The following is a 20087-nucleotide window of genomic DNA, read 5'->3' as shown; positions in this document are numbered from 1 at the left end:
CTTTCTCCCTCTTTTTGTTTTTTGAAGACATCTGCCTTTAGGGATGTTTAAAAAAGTTATGAACTTACTTTGAAATAATTACAGGATAAACTCGCTTAAATTTCAGCACCTTAGTCCAAAAAACGATGCTTAAAGAATGAGAGAGGAGATTCGGACTTACCGCGAAATAAGAATTCCGCAAATTTTCCTGATCTTCACTCGAAACTTTGGACATTTTTTCGATTTTAGCTCAATCCTTTTAACTAAAAACTAAAGACATAAAACACATTCTGGCATAATTTTATATTATCTTCCCGTCAATTAAAAAAGACAGTAAATTACAGTAGAAGCTAAACTGTGCGAAAAGGCGGAACACGCCGATTATGAATTCATCAATTTTTTGCATAGTTGATCGCTTGGAGGAAAAAAGCGTGTTTAATAATGCTACCAGAAATTCAAAAGAAAAATATTTGTTATTTTTTGTTCAAACCACATTTTGAAGACATTTCCGATCATTTCGAAGAAAGTTCCAAACATTTCCTTTTCCTTCTTTTCAAAATAATATATTGTCTGTAAAATGTTGTAAACTAAAAAATAAACCCAACATATGGGTCGCACCTGCTGTATCCGCCGCATCGGCAATTAATAAACTTTTTTTCTCGTAAGTGCCGCTGCGCCATGTCCAAAAATGCAGTATATTTTTGGAATCCTTGTGTGCATTGGGTTACTACGGGACCAAAGGCAGATGGAGGACTTGCTCCTAGTGGTATCTCTCATCTTCGAAAATAACACTTTTGCTACTAGATTTATAGCACTTGTTTTTGTCTCCTCCTTCAACAGAACATTTTCAAGAAGCAGCGAGTTGCTAGTTTTTCCTTCATTCTTAGAAATTTGGGTATCCTATTGATTTCTTAGCTCGACAGCTTAAGAAGCGAAAGGGTCCCACGAATTTATGATCGGCAGTGGAGATATAATTCCCAAAAATATGTGAGCTTACGAATGCAAAGATATCTGCTAAAAGAAGCTCAGTTTTAAAATTTTTTAAATTTAGCTTAGGTCTTTGCATCCATAGGCTCACATAATTGGCATGAAAATTAGTTTTTTGTAACCTCAAAGCATATACCTGCAAGTATTTATTTCTTATAGTTAAAAATGTTTTTCTGTTTTTGGGGGGGGGGGATCCATAAAATCCCCCCTTCCTTTTTTTTTTTTTTTTTTTTTTGACTTGATAGACAACGATTAGCTTGCAGATACTTTTGAGTTGTGTGCGCGGATACTTTGTATTTTTATCTGACTCTGCCTCCCAGGGCCGCCACTGAGTACCGCTACTATAGTTGTTTTTATAGCCTTTAATATGAAAAATAGTCTTCAAAATAGTTGTCAGATGCAGAAAATAGTTTCTGTAATAGTCACACATTTTTAAAAAATAGCACTTATATCATATTATTAATGCAAAGATACTTCAATAAATAGCCACCACTCATAGCAGTGGGATAGACCTGTTCGTAGGGCAAATTTTTATTTAACAACCCTTGGAAAAGAAAACTTTAAAAAACATTGACACTGACAAGTAACCTCGGTGGTAGGTGCAAGGACCCCCCGGAGAGTGATGTTAATTAAAGAAAACAGTAAAGCAATGACTGTGTAAAAAGAGCTATAGATGGGACAAATCTAACCTGGCAGCATTGTAAAGGCTACGCAGATCCTAATCACAGCATTGCGACGCTCCCAGGTTAGGTTTGCCCCCAACTATAGAAGCGTCGCATTCGTGATACTTCCAATCGAGAGAATATTAGCTCTCGTTACCAAAAAAGAATAATTCGGATGCAAGAAATTTGAAATCAAACGAGCTGATGTGTGCATCACATGACTCCCTTTTACGCCAATTTAATGTCATTTCCCCATTACTGGCAATTTTAATGTGATTCAATAGTTTACTCTTTAAATATCACCAACACTGGCCAAAGTGAAACAGATTTAAAAAAAAAAATCGCCAAATTTGTTACCAAGTTGGCGATAAAACTTGGCGACCAAAAGACTGGCGATATATCGCCAAGTGTCCGCCAAATTATAACACCACTTGAGTTTACATCGAAATTAACAATGATTTCCCCAAAAAAGGGACAAAAGACCCCTTTAGAAACTTCCGAATGCAATAAAAAGGGGAGGTGCACAACTAGACCCTACTAGGAGTCTGCGTACCAAATTTCAACTTTCTTGGACTTACCGTTCTTGAGTTATGCGACATACATACGCACATACATACATACGTACGTACATACAGAAGTCACGAGAAAAACTCGTTGTAATTAACTCGAGAATCGTCTTTATGGATATTTCGCGTGTCTATATGTTCTTTGGTACTTATCCACGTGTGGTCGAGTCGAAAAAAAAAACTCAATATTCATTCAAGAGTGAGTTAAAATGGAAATTAAGGTCGATTTTTGAGTGAAAATATTTTTGCGAATACAATACTTCCTTTTTTTGTAAAAGGAAGTAAAAACAGATAGAAAGGAATTAGTAGTGGAAACAAACTTTGTTCTGAAATTGTGAATGCAAAAATTAACCCCTTACAAAAATCGCTGCCTCAGAAACAATACATATGCAAAAACGAAACTTTTGGTATAAAAATGCGAACATCACATTTCTGGCCGTGAATGGTTTTTCATTTCATTTTCCCACTTTTTAAACATATCATTTTCCCACTTTTTAAACATATCATTTTCCCACTTTTTTAAACATTTCATTTTCCCCACTTTTTAAACATTTCATTTTCCACTTTTTAAACGATTGTTTTCAAAAATTAAGCGCGGTAAAGCTTTTCCTTTCTTATCCTGGTAAAAAGAATGTTCTTTTCTTTGTTTTTTTTTTTTTTTTTTTTTTTTTCAAAAATTTTTTCTCTTAGGAGGGGAAAAAAACATCGTTTTTACGTATTTCAGTTACATTTCTAAAATAGTCGCCTCTTTTTACAATCGGTTGCGTAATAGTAGCCTTCCTACCCATATTTTTACTAAAATCGTCACCCTAGTCGCCCTTTACCGTCAAAATAGTAGCCTTAGTCACAATCAGCATCCCTGCCCCCCCCCCCCCCCCCCCCCGATCCCCGGTATTATTGCAGCCCCAGAATCCACAGACCAAACCCGCCTATAAACCCTGCCAAACCACTTGACCGCACGATTTCTAATGTAAAATATCGACTAGGAAAATATTATGTAAGAATGGATTTTACTCCCCCCCCCCCCCCAAAGTAAGGTCATGTAGAGAGTTTTCCAACCCCCTATCCCTCGGGACCCTTACGTAATTAATGAATGTCCCCATAAGGGTTCTAACTTAGACCCCTATGCTTGCGAAATCGTCTACGGGTACAAGCACACTTGTATACGCAGGTGCAGATTTCTAATTAAAAATGCATTTCTTACAATGAAACAAAAAACGTGAAATGCGTGCTGCAAATGAGAAATAAAATCTTTACTGAGGGTTAGAAAAAATATTTTAACAAAAATACAGATGTCGTACATTTGGTGGGAGGGAGGGAAGTGTACAAATGATTGACTTTATGAAAAAGCATCTGAGGAATAAAAAAGGCTTTGATGTAGTATATTATATTCATGGATATGTTTTTGAAAAATATGTTGTTTCTAAAATGTTAAATAACTTTTAATCATTTTGTAATTAATTCTCTTTATCATTTATGTTTTTGAAAGTAACATCATTTTCTCTTCAAAACTGTCCTTAAAAAAATATTGATATGGTTTTCTTCAAATAGTCAACCTTAATTATGTACACAAAATGTTGATTTTGATGGTGTTACTGTATTTTTTCAAAATTTCAATCATGTCAGCTGCTGTTCCGGGTTTCTTGGTTGGATGGCGTTGGAAAGTCACTCCAAATCTCCCACCAAAACCGAGAAGATCTTGTTACCATTCGGGGGAGAAGTGGAGGAGTTGTCTTCAGTTGTGATCATAGACTAATAATAAGAATAGACTGAGCTATGGCAACCCTTTTGCTGCTCATAAACCAAACCATGTGACTGGTGGATATCCTAGCAACAGCGGGCGTTGATCGTCTCAGACGATCAACGTCCGCGAGAAATAAAATAAATAGAATTGATGGAATACGGAAGAATGATCTTTTATGGTGTCCAATTCGTAAATTTGTTATTCTAAGTTGTAAATATTTTGTTAATGTAGTGAGTTTTTCGTTTAGATAGTACTGTTTATTTTCTTTATTCAATTTCAATAACTCTCTAAGCAATTAAAGATGCAATCGCCCAAAAAAGAATCGGAAAACGGTAAGATTTTTACCTACAATTTCAATTTAAGATACCGATTAGTACATTTTTGTGTTAACGCAAAACGTTTACGCCATTACGTTTACGCCAACGCTGAAGTAGCAGTTCCGAATGAAATAAAAGTTACTGAAAACTGTGATCAAAAACTAATTGCCAATGTCAAAATAATTCATAACTAAAAGAAAAACAGTTCAATCTCGGCATCTGGAAAAAAATTATAATGAAAACACATTACGTCTTAAAATACATGTCGAGTGTCAAACTATAGATAATGCTGCCATCTAGCAACCATGCTGCCAAAGTCTTCGCCAAGCCCTTCCACCAGTCACATGATACATCTATGAACCAATTTTCTTCATCAGCAAGAATGAGAAAGCTCGGTCTACTCTTATTATTAGTCTATGGTTGTGATGGATATGCCATGATACAAAATTGTTTATGGCTGAGTAGGAAAAATGTTTAGAGACCTAAAGCGCCCTTTACATAGATGTTTGGATTTCAAAGATCGTCGAATGTGCTTCGAGAATGAAATATTTATCTCGAGCTATAAATGTTAATATAGTTAAGCTCTAATATGATGAATTAAAGTGGAAGAAATGTTTAACAATTTTGCTAGTTAGAATGGGAATGAGAAAAATTACTGGTAGTTTTAGAAAGGCCGTGCATGTTTATTCAAATGAGGCAGTGAGAAGCAAAGGGATGTAAATGGCAAAATTACAAATTTAGAGATAATCCGTACAAATGGTAGGTGAATCTTTCCTCTGTCTTGGGCAAGAGATAGTTGGGGAATGTGGGCAAAGGGAAATAATTAAGATAACTAACTCTTTTTAAAATGATTAAAATGGAAATTGGTTCTGAAAATTCGGTACATAAAGAAAGAACAATGTATTTTACAGTAAAACTTGAATTTAAACATCATTTTTAAATTTTTGGCAGATAGTTTGCACCTCCAAAAAAAGGTGGAAAATTTTCACTTTTTTTTTCGTGGGGCAAAGTGAAAAATAAAATATTTTTTCCAATGATTTTTTTTTCTATTCGGTCACAAAAGATATTTTTGATCATATAAGTGAGTAAATAAAGGAATCAATGAATAAATGAAAAAGAAATGAAACAATAAACGAATCCATAATAAATAAATAAGTTAACGTATAAGAAAAAATAAATGAGTGAATAACTGAATGGAATACGAAAATATCTGAATGAATGAATAAATATGTGAATTGCTAAATAAAGGAATGAAAATGAACTAATGAATAAATGAATACGTAAGTGATTTGAAAAAAAAACTGATGAAGTAAATGGAATCTACTGTTTCACTTTGCCCCGCATACACTTGACTAACTGTACAAAGCATTTAAAATACAAATGAGCTTAATATTGAAAAAAAGAAATTAATTTGAATTTTTGTCATCTTGAATTCAAATTATGTTTTTCGCAATCACGAGTGTGTGTGTGTGTGTGTATGTAGGCGTTTGTGTTTATGTGTGGGGGGGGGGTATGTGTGTTTGTGTGTAGGGGGTATGTGTATGTGTGTGTAGGGGGCTAATTTTTGGCTAACGTGTGTAGGCATATGTGTTTGTGTTTGTGTGCAGGCATGAGAGTGTGGGTAGTTGTGTGTGTATGTGTAGGTGTCTGTATGTGTTTGAGTGTGTGTATGTGTTTGAGTTTGTGTATGTGTGTGTAGGTGTATGTATGTGTGTGTGTGTGTAGTTGTGTATGCATGCGCGTGTGTGTAGGATATGGATGCAACCTGGAAACGGTTTTGGCTATAGGAGCAGCATCGTGAGGAGCCGGTTGATGGTGATGCTGCAGAGGGTGCTGGCGGAAAAATAAAATCGTAGGACATCAAAACAGACAAATGAAAGCAATAAGCAATCGTGACTGCTCCATAAATAAATACTGCACTGAATATTAGTAGGTCTCAAATAATATTTCAAATGTTAATAACAAGAACTTAATCGTTTAATAATACCAAAAATAATTTTTGGCTAACAACAAAATATTACAATATGAGTATCAATTTGTTGGAAATTGGTTGTATTATCGAATGCTTTGATTTTCAGACGTATTTTTTTCTTGAGTGAAATAGACAACATGTGGTACAACATAGTTAAAATATTAGATACTAGATAGGTGGTGCAAAAATCAGAGTAAATATTTCACCGTTTCACTTCGCCCCACATTTTTCTACTAGTAGCCCTGGTAGATGCTGTTATACAGCATAATTTAAAAAAACCTTTCAATGAAAGCCTACCTAGGACCTTGTCTTTAAACGCGTTTTGCTCAAAACTTGAAAATGTCCACTTACATCCCTTTGCTTCTCACTGCCTCAATTAGCTGCCGTTATTTTCCCCGTTATTGCACATTTGGCGATCATTATGGTTCCGGATCTGGGCGGTCATTCCAAGCTCATCAGCTTGCGAGATCAAGATTCTCGCTCACGTGATCGGTTGTGACGTAGAAATGTCACAAAGGAGTATTTTAATCTACTCGAACCTACTACTAATAATAAATACTACTTTGCGACATTTCTACGTCACAACCGATCACGTGAGCGAGAATCTCGATCTCGCAAGCTGACGGGCTTGGAATGACCGCCCTGTTCACCTGGAATACAGTTAGAAGTCACTCCCTTTTCAAAAACATTCAGTACGGTCTACATTACCCTTATGCTCTTAAGAATGAATTACCTTTCCGTTTTTAGGCGTAGTGAATAAAGAATAAATTATATTATTCGAAAATAGAACGCAGACTCGAAAAAACACCCGCAGCAAACAAGGTTCATGTAAGAAATAGCAAGAGATTTAGAATTTACTCGCCAAGATAAGCTGAGATAGAGACCCAGCTCTCTGATACTGCCGTGGGAAGGTAAATCGCAGTATGTCTGTAAATTTTTAATTTTTTTGCGTTTAATCATCTATTGTACTTTAGCTTTATTGCACAAGATTGATTGTTTGGTTCCCGCTGGGGAAAAACAACGAAAAAAAACGTCAAATTCCAACATTTTCCTGTTGTTAGTGTCTGGAGAATCCAAACGCGTTTCTTCTAATATCTCAAAAACTCATTTCTGCAGTTAGGGTAAAGGTGACTGGGCGACGTTAAATATGCTAGTGGTCTCAATGTCCTCCAAGTGAAACGATACCTCTGGGGGTGCTAGCAACAGGTAGCTATTAGCTCCTGGACTAGTTCTTAATTCTCATTAACTGTTCGATCCGGTGATGGTGCTGCCATCTATCGGTATATAAAATAATGGAGGCAAGGCACTTAGTATGCAGTCCTCGACATAAATACAGTTGTAGTCAGTTTCGATTCGATTCCGAGTCACAACTGACTACAACTGTATTTATGTCGAGGACTGCATACTAAGTGCCTTGCCTCCATTATTTTTTATACCGATAGATGGCAGCACCATTACCGGATCGAACAGTTAATGAGAATTTAGAACTAGTCCAGGAACTAATAGCTACCTGGTGCTAGCACCCCCAGAGGTATCGTTTCACTTGGAGGACATTGAGACCACGAGCATATTTAACGTCGCCCAGTCCCCTTTAATGACGACGGTGGGTCTTCGACCATCGAGGTTCGAACTCAGGACTCTCCGGCCCCGAATCCGACACTCTACCGATCGGGCTACCACGGCCCTTGCAGTCAGTTGTGACTCTGAATAGGAATAGGGTAAAGGTGGGAGAGATGCCATACTTTTTGTAGAAATTAGATAAAATATTAAAAGGTCAATGTAAATCAACCCTTAATGTTTTATTTTAAAGTTACACTGTTATTAAATATTAAAATTACCATTAGACTGAAATAAAAAATAAGAATTGTAGGTTGACAACAGGCCATCTCTCCCATAACTAGTGGGAGAGATGCCATCTATGTTTTTTTCCCCCCCTTGTCTTTGATTTTTTTTTTTCGGATTATTTCCCAATCACAGTTTACGGCACACTGTGCATGACTCGTGCAACCATTTCTGGCATAAGGAATATTTAACCCAGTCTTTTATTTATTTATTTATTTATTTATTTTTTTTTTTATTTTTTTTTTGAGCAATCACGATTGCTTATTGTTCTCATTTGACCGTCTTTGGTGTCCGTGCCTTTCTCCCCCCCCCCCCACCGTCACCTGCAGGCCCGACTCGGTCCTCCGGTAGCTGCTCCTGGTCTGGTAGCGTCCATGTCCCACACACATGCACGCTCATACACATACGCACTCACACACATATACACATGCGCCTTTGCACACATACACACGCCAACGTTCATACACACAGGTCTACACACACACAAAAGCCTACACATACACAACTAGTACACACATCTCCGTTCAAGAGGAGAGGTAGGCTTGGAGAGACAGGAGCCGTGTTCTAGAAACAAGTGAGTAGAGTTGTAACCAATGAGTAGGGTCCTGTCGCAACTTGTGATTGCAAAAAACATAATTTGAATTCAAAATTTCAGAGTTCAAATTATTTTTTTTTATATTTATTTATTTATTTATTTATTTATTTTGTTAAGTAATCATTTTTCCAACATTCCGTGCACACAAGCAAATCGTTTTCACTTCACTGTGGAGCTAAGTAGTTTTGGGATAGGATAAGATTTCTCAAGAATCTTCGTAGAATTTTTTTTTTTTTTTGAGACAGAGCTGGAGTGGTAACACTTTCAAGAAAAATGTCAGGAGTTGCTACTTTAATTAAATCAGGTATAGAAAAGAAGCATTAGGATTGCGTGGAAATATTCCACAAGCTGTAATACCTGATGTAGCATTTCCCATGATATTCCATAACGTTTCTGAGCTTCAATTTTTGATATTTCTCCTTTGTTTACTTTTTCCAATAGCCAGAACTAAGTTATTTCCACCTCACTGCCCCTGATTATCGTATGCTTCCTCGCATATCTTCTCGGCATTAAAAAAAAAAAAAAATACAATAAAAAAAAAACACCCCTTCATTTAAACGTTTGAAAAGTTTGGCATCTCTCCTCATTATGTCGGATTAAGGCCCCTATATATATATAGCGGCTCCATGTCGGATGGATGCCTCAAAGGTATAAAGTACGTAAATAATAACATATAGTGCTAAATGTAGTTGAAATAAGTTAATAACATGCTAAATCAAACATTAACCCCCCCCCCCCCCCCCAGTTCTTACTTTATGGTGTCTTCGTCTTACATTTAACACATTGAAACGAAAGCGACTCAAAATTTTCGTTGAAAAAGGCTCGCACTAAAATGATCTTTTCGTCACACTCGAGCGCAGTCGAACAAGAACTGACACGTTAAGAAAGATGCGTCTATGATTAAATAAAAAGTGAGAAATTTAGCCATCTATTTCTTAATTACTGAATTTCCGAAGGTATGGCGTCTCACCTCATTATGGAGTCTCTCCCACTTTTACCCTACTGCCCTTTACCTTTCCACGCCAGTATAGTGAAATCCTCCTCTAATTAGTTGCTTTTCTCAAAAATAACTGTCTCAAGGTTAGGCTTGAGCTCAGCAGACGAAAAATATACACTATATTTGTGTGTGTCGTTCAAAGCCGAATTAAAATCTTTAGATATACTAATCACAAGACATTTTAGTATTTACATGCATTTGTATAATTTAAAATACAAACAATTGAACATTTAAAAAGTTTTTTTTTATTAGAAGATTGATTCCAAGTTAAACTAACAAAAATTACACTAATTATATAAGCCTAATTTCCTTTTGAGTTGAATTCACTTTTCTTTCCGAAGTCTCTGATCAAATCCTCTTCATCAACCCCGCGCAACATATTTCCTGTTATTTAGTTTGGATTATCTTTTTATCATTATAAATTTAAAATCATGATTCTCCATTGATAAATTCTCGATTCTAGCTTTAAAGTTTTCCAGTGAAACATTTTATGCCAGGGCTTTGAAATTCTGATCAGCCAGCTTTTTGTATGACGGAAGTGACGTAGTTGTTTTTGTGTAAGAAACGTTGCACATGCGCTCTTTTTTCTTTCTCGTTGTCCGTGGTTGCGTGGATTGCATTCAGGCGGCGTGACGATCACTATGTTTCGCTGCTGGTTATCAACAGTGCATCTGTTGAAAGCAAATTTTTAGATTTGCAATTTATGATCATTAGTGTTTGAAACATACAAAAAGCAGTATTAACGTTTGAAAAAGCACACATAATGCTTAAAAAATCTATACTAATAATATAAAGCTGAAGAGTTTTTTGTTTGAACGCGCTAATCTGAGAAACTACTGGTTCAAATTGAAAAATTATTTTTGTTTTGAATGGTCCGTTTATTGAGGAAGGCTATAGGCTATATATTTTTTAAAAGTCAGATTGACCGAAATATTTGTAATTGCTAATAAAATGTTTAATTAATTGTTTAGTTCTATGAATTCCTGATAGATGGCGGGGTAAGTTAACTTATCGAGAGGGCGCTAGACGACAGTGTCGATAGTTGCGAGGAACCATGCCGTGCGGCTAAGACGCTATGCTATTGTGGTCAGCTGACATTTTACTGCTGTTTTTTTTTTTTCTTTTTCTTCCGACATTGAGGTACATAGATTTTCTAGGATTTTCCCATAGGGATTTGTTTACCTTACTTCTCTAATATTTGTTTTTGTTCTTATGGTTGAAGATAGTTACTTATCTAAGTAAATAAGTTGATTTGTTGTGTTATTCCATTGTCATGGTTCCTTATAACGTTTTTATTACAGTAACTGTTTATTTGGCGAACCATTTTAAATTGCAGAAAAAAACCGCTTCACTCGCTTAAGGGCAGGGTTACGGTAGCGTGGTTGCTTGGCACGTTAAGCGACAAACGAAACAGTTGAAGGATTATTTTGAGTTTTAAAGCTACTGTTAATCTTTTTATGTGTTTCGGCGAATAGTTTTAAATTTCAAAGAGAATCGAATAGGTTTTTTGAAAAGGTGTGTGCACATTTTAGTTGAAGAAAAATGATCATTTCACATCAGAAAGGTGGGGGGATTTTTTTTATTCAACGGACTTCCTTTAAATTCTTAGCACAGGCATCGCCGTGCGGGTACTGCTAGTTATTGTAAACGTTTAGCGTTCCTAATTCTTGTTTTTATAATATCTGTTACACTGCATTTATGACGTACGTATAATTAAAATTGATCAAGCTCATCAGAGAAAGTGCCCTTGGAGTCTTCTGGGTAAACATCAATCAACTTTTGACGGCACTGAGAATGTTTTTCAGCGGTAGTCAATGAAGAAAGAACATGTGGCTCATCGTTCAATAAAGTAACCTCCTTTCTCAGCTCTTTCATCATGCAATTCTTTTCTTACCCTCAGTTATAAGTTAGTCGATAATTATGTAAAAAGTGGGGATACGAAATTTATCTCTGCTACACAGGCGTACTGTTAGGTTTATCACCGGCGTAAGTTATCTTCATTTATGATACGTTTGGAAGCTGCAGCTCCATTATTAGTGACATCTTGTAGGAGTTTCTTCGCATCATTTTCCTATTTTTGGAATTTATTTCACAAAAAGAATTATTTATAGAAATCCGTCCATGTTTTAAGTTTACATCCTCAAAGTATAAAATTTTAAAAAAAATTCCCCTCAAGCATTCAACATTCCACCAAGCTTCATTCAGTTCCTTTTCAAACTTTAATTTAATTCAAAAAAAAAAAACACACACACACACACACACACAGAAATAAGAAGAAATTATAAAACGTTAAATTTAATACCGAGAAATTATTTATGTGCAATTTAATGCCTTGAAGGATATATATATATACGAAAATTACGAGCTCTAAAAACGCAATTTCAGTCTGTCTTTGATGACGTCAGAGGAATGATCAGGGATCTTCCCCCGAAAAGTTTTCAAAATTGAAATCAAAAGTAGCAGTCTTACTTACTCTCTTGTGGTGTTAACCCGAAAAACAAATAAATACTTGGCTGCGGGACATATCGACCTTCTTACAGATAAATTAATTCAATCGATCATTTTGTGCGAGCTAAGCAAAAATAACTAGCGTTTCTCTTAATTTTTGAACGAGTAAAAATCTATTTTGGGCATCGGCCGAAGATATTTGAATAGCTAAACGCATTTTGCTCGTAAATGATGTTTCGATGGCATGGAACATCATAATGAACGCATAAAGGAGATTTGCAGCAACAAGTTAATCAATTTTCTAATAAACATAGAAAGCAGCCATACAAAGCCTCTAAATGTACACTTCAAACTGACACAGTATAGGTTACAAACCCTTGAATGATTTTTTTTTTTTTTTTGTATATGCTTCACTATATAACGAGTTTTTCGTTTAAATATGATGCTCATCTTGCATTTTTCAGTCGTGTTCGCATGTGCCCCAAGCTTTTTCACATGCACCCCCCTATGGGGGCACATGTGAACAATTGAAGACATTTTTTAAAAATTCTATAAAGTAAAGAAATAATTTTTTTAAAAACCTGAAAAAAAATTCCATGGCACTAAGAAAGGACTATTCAATCATGCAGACCCTTTTCCGTGAGAAATTGATAATATTTTTTGAGAAATTTAGAAATAAAAAAAAATTGTTCACATCTGTCCACTTTTCACCTATTAAGATATATCGATAATATTGTTCCTAATCTAAAACAAAGTTGCTAATGTGTTTCACAAATATTGCAGTAAGGGAAATATTTACTTATACTTATAAAATTAGCTTTTAGTGAAGAGTAAAATTACCTTATTTCCTTATAGTAGTAGGAAAAAAGCTTTATCTTTTATTGCCCGTAACAGAGTGATAAAACTAAGTCTTTTTTAAAGAACTGTCAGTTTTAGTCATGTTACTCTACGGCCTCCAATAAAAAATTCTTGTCAGACGCTTTACCTTACATAAGTTTACTTCTTTTTGCGTTGAAAAAGGAGTTCCTTGCAGCCTCGAAACACGTGTCTGCAATTTTTTTTAGCAAATTTATGCATAGTTAACTTTTTTTTTAACTCCCCGTTTCCACGAAGTATGCCACGAGGCTTACATGTTTAACATTGTTGGTTTTATTTTCACTAATCTCATTGAACGGGGGGAGGGAGAATGCCCCGTAACGTTTAAGGAGGTGCGCATCGATAAGAATTCGATTTTTTTTAAAAATTTTATCAATAAAATGCCCAAGCTAATTTGATAAAATTTTGAAAATTTTTGAATTGTGCAAGCGTTCTCTCAAGTAACGTATTGATCGTTTTTAAACAGCAGACACCATCAATAACTTGAAATTTACTCATGGTCAACGTATTTGAGGTTATTCTCTTAGGTTATTGTATCATTCTAAACGTTGGTTCAATGAAAAGGTTATAGTAACGATTTTCACTCCCTGGAGAGAGAAAATGAATAAATAAAAGTTGTTTCTGGCTGTGACATTCATATTACATAATCTTCGCAAATGTTCGATCGCTATAAAATGTTACAATTACAGTTAATCTTTTGCTGGAGAAATATCGACAGCGTTAAAACGTCAGATTCCCCGACCTTTGCAGCGCATAAATTGAGCGTACGTCATTTTCACTGAAGGTAAATTCTTTTTCATGGACTAAACCCTAGACAATTCTTTTGAAACAAGCGTACGTTGTCATGGCGATTAATCATGTTTTATTGCAGGAAAAACTATTTTCCCTTGGTATGCATTCTAAGCTTCCGCCTACCGACTCCCTTGGGATAATAATGTGGATAACATCTAAAAATATACTTTCCGGTGTGCGTAAAAGATTCTTTTTTCAAGTGATTGCTCTCTTCTTGTTACAGTAGCCTCTCGCTACTTCGGATCGTGTTTGAACGAATCCCCGGGTAGTACTGCGGATCAATGGGGTTGTTTCCCAAATTTTAAAAGGAATATTTTCTGAAAGAACATGCTTAAAAACATAGGATCTAATTATTTTTTAAATAATTTGTTTAAGTTTAATATTTTTAAAAAATTACTTAAATCGGTGCGCTTTAATTGTTTACATTTCTTGCCGATGACATCACAAATGACGAAATGCCATTCTGTGTTGCCATTCACAGAGCAAAATATTTAATTCGCATCTTTACTCACGTGTATTGGCAACGATATGGTTGATAGCAAGCATTGAGCGCAATTTTAATTCGCTTCTTGATTATCATAACGTGGAAACGCGGTACAAAGATGCGCCAAAGAGCATCATTTGTGACGTCATCAAGACCACGCCTTTTTTGAAAAATCGGACAGTTTAAAAAATTAATTAAAAAATAAATGTTGGTAAAATGAAAGAATTTTCTGGGTCCATGTTATTATTATTTTTTTTTCTATTTATTTATTTATTTATTTTTTGCTTATTCTATCAATTTCAGTGACTAAAAATACTACTTTTGATTGAAGGAAACAACTTCATTCTATGTAAAGGCTTAAAAATTGATGTGTAGTGGGCCATTCCACGGAAAATGGTAATTTTATCCCGCAAGTGACGCTTTACACATTTCATTAAAAATAATAAGTTAAATGTGTAGTGAACAAAATTTTGTTGCCTAAGAAGTCACAAACGTATGTGTGACTTCTTAAGCAAAAAATTTCGTCCATTACCTTTCAAAAGTATTTCGTTTTTATGAAATATATTAACCGTTACTTGCGGGACAAAATGACAGTTAGCCATATACATTTTTTTTTCAACGGTTTAAATTATTATTTCTTAACAAATGAGATATGCTTCCTTTATGTTGGAACCTTAGCTTTCAAAACCTACAATTTGATTTGTCATCGTTATATTAATACAGCAAAAATATTAAGTAATGCATCAGCAAACTACAAGACGTCGACTTTGGATGTCCCACACGTGGCTCAGGCAAATTAATTACATTTTAAGAAACAATTTTATTTATTACTAGTGGTACCCGCACGGCTTTGCCCGTAATAGAAAAAGTAAAAGGTCTTTTGGTTCGCCTGTATATTTACAAATAAGGTATGGTGAATTTTCTCGCCAATTGGCTTGTACCTATGTAACGGTTCCACGTTATGATAATTTCGTATCTCGCCAATTGACTTGTGTCCAAGTTACGGTTGAACGTTATGATAATTTCGTAATTTACTCGACCATCTTATGATATTTTTGTTCTTAAAATTGGAATAGAAAAAGAACGACATCGAATTTTCGAAAAATCGCTTCGAGGTGCACACCCCTATGCTACAAACTAACGTTGTGTCAAATTTCATGAAAATCGGCCGAACGGTCTAGGCGCTATGCGCGTCACGGACATCCTACAGACATCCTCCGGGCTGAGAGACTTTCAGCTTTATTATTAGTAAAGAAAAAAGATAACTGTGTCACGAGTATCTTTGTATTAAATGTTTTAGTTTTAAAAAAAGTGCTTTCCTCTGTTTAATTAAAATGTTAAGATTTATAAAAAAAATTTTGGTGAAATTATCGAGTCGGATTGTCCCGCACGTGACAATGGAATGGCCCAAATACATTTTCATTATGTTTTATTTATTTATTTGCTATTCCAATAACCTATAGGAGGCGCTGCAGTCTCTGGCTGAGGGCGGATGAAAAAGGTAAAACAAACAAATGCTGTAACTTTTAAATTGCTATTAAGCTTAGTTGAATGGCAGTATTTTTTTCATCATGTTTATTGGGGGGGTTTTTTTCTGTTCTTTTGAAATTACGCTACACCACAAAGTGTCTAAGGCCTATATTTCTACCACGAAGGGAAAACGTAGAACGGAATGCTATACCTCCTTCAGTAGCTTCTTAAGTCACAGCAAAGTAGCGTTCTCAAGCTGTAAAATTGCGAATATTTGTGTTTCTCAAAAATCTAGTTTTTTCGAACTCAAAATTTGATGGAGAGATTCAAATCTAACAATTTATTTCGGAAAATACACTGGGTTCATTGATTCAAATCAACTTCAATTAAACTATGAGTTAAATCACGATTTAAATCAAGTGATTTTTTAGCGTGCTGAAATTAAATTCGAAGCCAGAAAGTTCCAACCACGTACCATTTACTTTTAAAACAGGGAGTACAATTAGTTCGATATGAAAAAAAAAATATTTTCGGTATTTTTTATTTTTGACGTCATAGTTAATAATAAAGTAACATTTGAAGAACATTCTGTGAAATTTTCATTAAATTTTATGAAGAAATGAGCCATTGAAAGAAACTCCGAGGATGCCTCAAAACAAAAAAATAGTTTCATTACGTGCCCTTTATAACTTATCACTGGATCATGTGAAATTTAAAATTGCCCATTTGGCGATATTTTGATGGTTGAAATTCTAACCCTAACTCAAGTGGAGTAATCCTAAACTCCAGTAGATAGCGTTTATTGTTGACCACTATTTCCTTTCTTTACTCTCCTTAAATGACAGTTTCACTTGTAAAAAGTTAAAAATATCGGATCCAGTTCAGCCTCGTCAAAATCAAGCATTTCCCTTCTCCCTGCATGTCAAACATTACTAAAAAATATTATCAAATTATCATGCCGAGAATCGAGTTTCATTGTTAAGGGCGTCAGGAGCGCTACTCGATCATTCGCTATTTATACATATATGAGGAAGCTGCTTTATTATGAATTAATTATGCAAATAAATATTTATTTACTGTGCCGTTAAAACAAATTATAACAAATATGCTTTTTCTGTTGCATCTGATTAAATTTACTCACCCTTAAATTGAATTTCTTTTCCAAACAGCGCATTTCGCGTATGCTCAAAGAATAATTATAAAAGTTAACTCGGCAAGTTGTGTATATTAAACATTGTTTTTTCTTTACAAAAAAAAAAGATTTATGAATACATTTGGGGTGAAATTCTCATAATTATACGATGCATGTTAAATGATTTTGCTAGAAAATCTGACTTGGTAGAAGCAAACAGATTGAAAATTCGAATTCAGCTCATTGACATTGTATAAAAACATTTTTTAATTCTTTAGGCAACAATCAATGGAGCTAAAACCCAGTTTGTATAAAAGTTGTGACGGCAGCTACATCTATAATTATTCAGCGATCCCAAGCCTTATGCTAAAAGGTAGGGAATAGTGGAAAAGAGTAATAGTTCTCAGTGAGACTCCGTTCTAGTGAAAAGAAAAAGCGGAGATAGAACCACTTAAGAAATTACTTTTATTATTTTTCTGTTAGGATTTGGCTATGAAAATAATTCTGACCGAAGCCGAATTTTTCTTCTCTTCTTTTTGGTGTTGGTGATTATCTTCATCTTGTAAAACCTTAATTACATTTATCCAAAGAGACCGTGTTTCTGGGCCCAAATTTTTGATAAATGAGTTAAATACAACCAGTTTTCATCCATAACCAATGAGTTTACTATACAGCTCATGTAAAAATTTCGTGTCTTCATATTTTTACTTCCTTTTACAAAAAGGGAAGTATTGTATTCGCGAAAAAATTTTCACTCAAAAATCCACCTTAATTTCCATTTTGCTCACCCCCGAATGAATGTTGAGTGTTTTTACTCGACCACAGGTGGATAAGTGCCTAAAAACGTGTAGACACGCGAAATATCCATTTTGACGATTTCCGAGTTAATTACAACGAGTTTTCTCGTGACGTATGTATGTATGTGCGTCCGTACGTATGCATGTCGCATAACTGAAGAACGGTATGTCCTAGAAAGTTGAAATTTGGTACGTATTCTCCTAGTGGGGTCTAGTTGTGCACCGCCCTTTTGGTTGCATTCGAGTGTTTCTAAAGGGGTCTTTTGCCCCTTTTTGGGGGGAAATCATTGTTAATTTCGATGTAAACTCAAGAGGTGTTATAATTTGTCAGACACTTGCCTATCGCCAGCCTTTTAGTCGCCAAGTTTTGTCACCAACTTCGCGACAAATTTGGCGATTTTTTTTTTTTTAATTTGGTTTCAAATTCGCCACTGTTGGTGATATTTAGAGAGTAAACTATTGAATCACATTAAATTTGCCGATAATGGAGAAATGACATTAAATTGGAGTAAAAGGAAGTCATGTGATGCACATATCAGCTCGTTTTTTTTTTTTTTTTTTTTTCCGGATCTTCTTGATTTCAAATTTGGCGTCGAAAAAATTAATCCTCTTTGTTAAAATTTGAAATTATTTATTTATTTCCACTTGACAGTTTTGGATTGGATCCAAGTACACTGTAAAAACGATTCAGAAACGTTCCTGGAATATAATTAGCAGCTGATGTGCCCAATTTCTGCCTGTAACATATCTTACAAAAGCCAGGAACCTTTTCCGCTAAAATTCAGTAACCTTCCTGAAATTATCCTGGAAGCTTTCTGAGGTAATCAAAAATCTTAAAGCCCATCGTGTCCCTATAACTTTAGAACAAACTTAAGTAGGTATAATATAATAGCTTGGTATCTTCCTGATTTATCAAGAAAGTTGCAAAAGCAGTATTGCAAACAAGGCCAAAGCTAAAACAGAATTTCAAGTAAAAATCAGGAATTTTACTCGTCTGCGATTCTTGCAAAGTAGTCCATAGACTTATTTGTACCCTTGGGGAATCTCACCAGACTGGACGGGCCACATTCAAAACGAAGCCGAGACACTTTATAAATTCACTCAGTTAATCCTTAAACTGGAAGCTAAAAATATTTTTCGCAATGGTGAGAAGTCTGTATTTGTGCCATTTGTGGGTATTCAGGAACGTTTTTGACAATGATACTTATTTTTTCCAGGAAGTGGCTAAAAATCATTAAAATCCCGAAACGTTCCACGGAAATACTCAGTAACATTTCGGAATTTTTTACAGTGTAGCTTCCTCATTGCATTTCCTTATCTCCCCTTATTTAAATGAATACATTTTGTCTCGCATAAAACCAACAACATTTCCTATCCATATTTACATACGTATTTCATCCTCCATGTCTGAATAACGGTTAGTAAAGTACATTAAGAGCGCTCTTTGGTTTTCATAAAAGGAGCAATATTTTAGCTTCACACAAACATTTTAGAATCTCAAGCTGTTGCATTGTTTTACTTCTAAAGCAGTTCTAGGAACGAAAAGTTATTTGAAAGCTGCTTCAGTTTAGAGTAAATATAAAAATATATTTTTTACTTTGTAAAATAACAAACAAAAACTCAAAATTATTCTCATGTGCAGTTCAGACAGGGTTCATTTTTTCTTTTTAATTAAAAAAAGTCGGATTTTTTTTAATATTTAAATCGGATTTTTTTTAATGTTTAAATCGAATTTTTTTATTTATAATAAATAAGATTTTTTAATTTTTTTTAATGTTCAAAAATTTGTAGATTTGATTACTTAATATTTATAAACATAATATATTTCACACAATGGATGAATCCATTCAGCTTACTTTTAAAATTAAAATACGTTTTTTAGTGTAAAATATGTTGAACAATTATTTTTCTTAACTATATCAGTCATGGTGCATGAGAAAAACTGCAAATTTTTGTTTTGTTCTAAACTGTAATTTTTGAGTAAAAGCAACATTGCAAGAGTGAAAGTCTGTTGCACACACAGAAAGAGGGATCTATTTAGTTTAGTTTAGTTAAGCTAAGATAATATAATGCTGTGTAGTTAAATGAAGAGCAGTACATTCTAAAAATGCAAAATGAATTTATAAAAATTAAGTCAACTGCTTTTAATTAATGATTTTGTTTAAAAAAATCACTTGATTCAAATCAATCATGTTTTAAATCAAGCTGATTTAAATCAACGAACCCTGGGTTCAGATATAAGTAATTTTTAAATTTTGTGATTTTGAAAGCTTTCTATTATTGAATTTTAAATTCGCAGTGTAAAAATATGGTTCGGTATTTTTTTAAACATAGAATGCAAAATTCCTCTTTAAAAAAGTAACTAGCTGAGTTGAAAAAGAAAATAAATAAATGACCAAACGACAGCTCTTTTCTTCAGAATTGAAA

The sequence above is a fragment of the Uloborus diversus genome, unplaced genomic scaffold (assembly GCF_026930045.1).
Source record: "Uloborus diversus isolate 005 unplaced genomic scaffold, Udiv.v.3.1 scaffold_217, whole genome shotgun sequence".
NCBI classification, from domain to species: Eukaryota; Metazoa; Arthropoda; class Arachnida; order Araneae; family Uloboridae; genus Uloborus; species Uloborus diversus.
The sequence above is the reverse complement of the archived record's forward strand: the minus strand, read 5'-3'. Positions refer to the sequence as shown.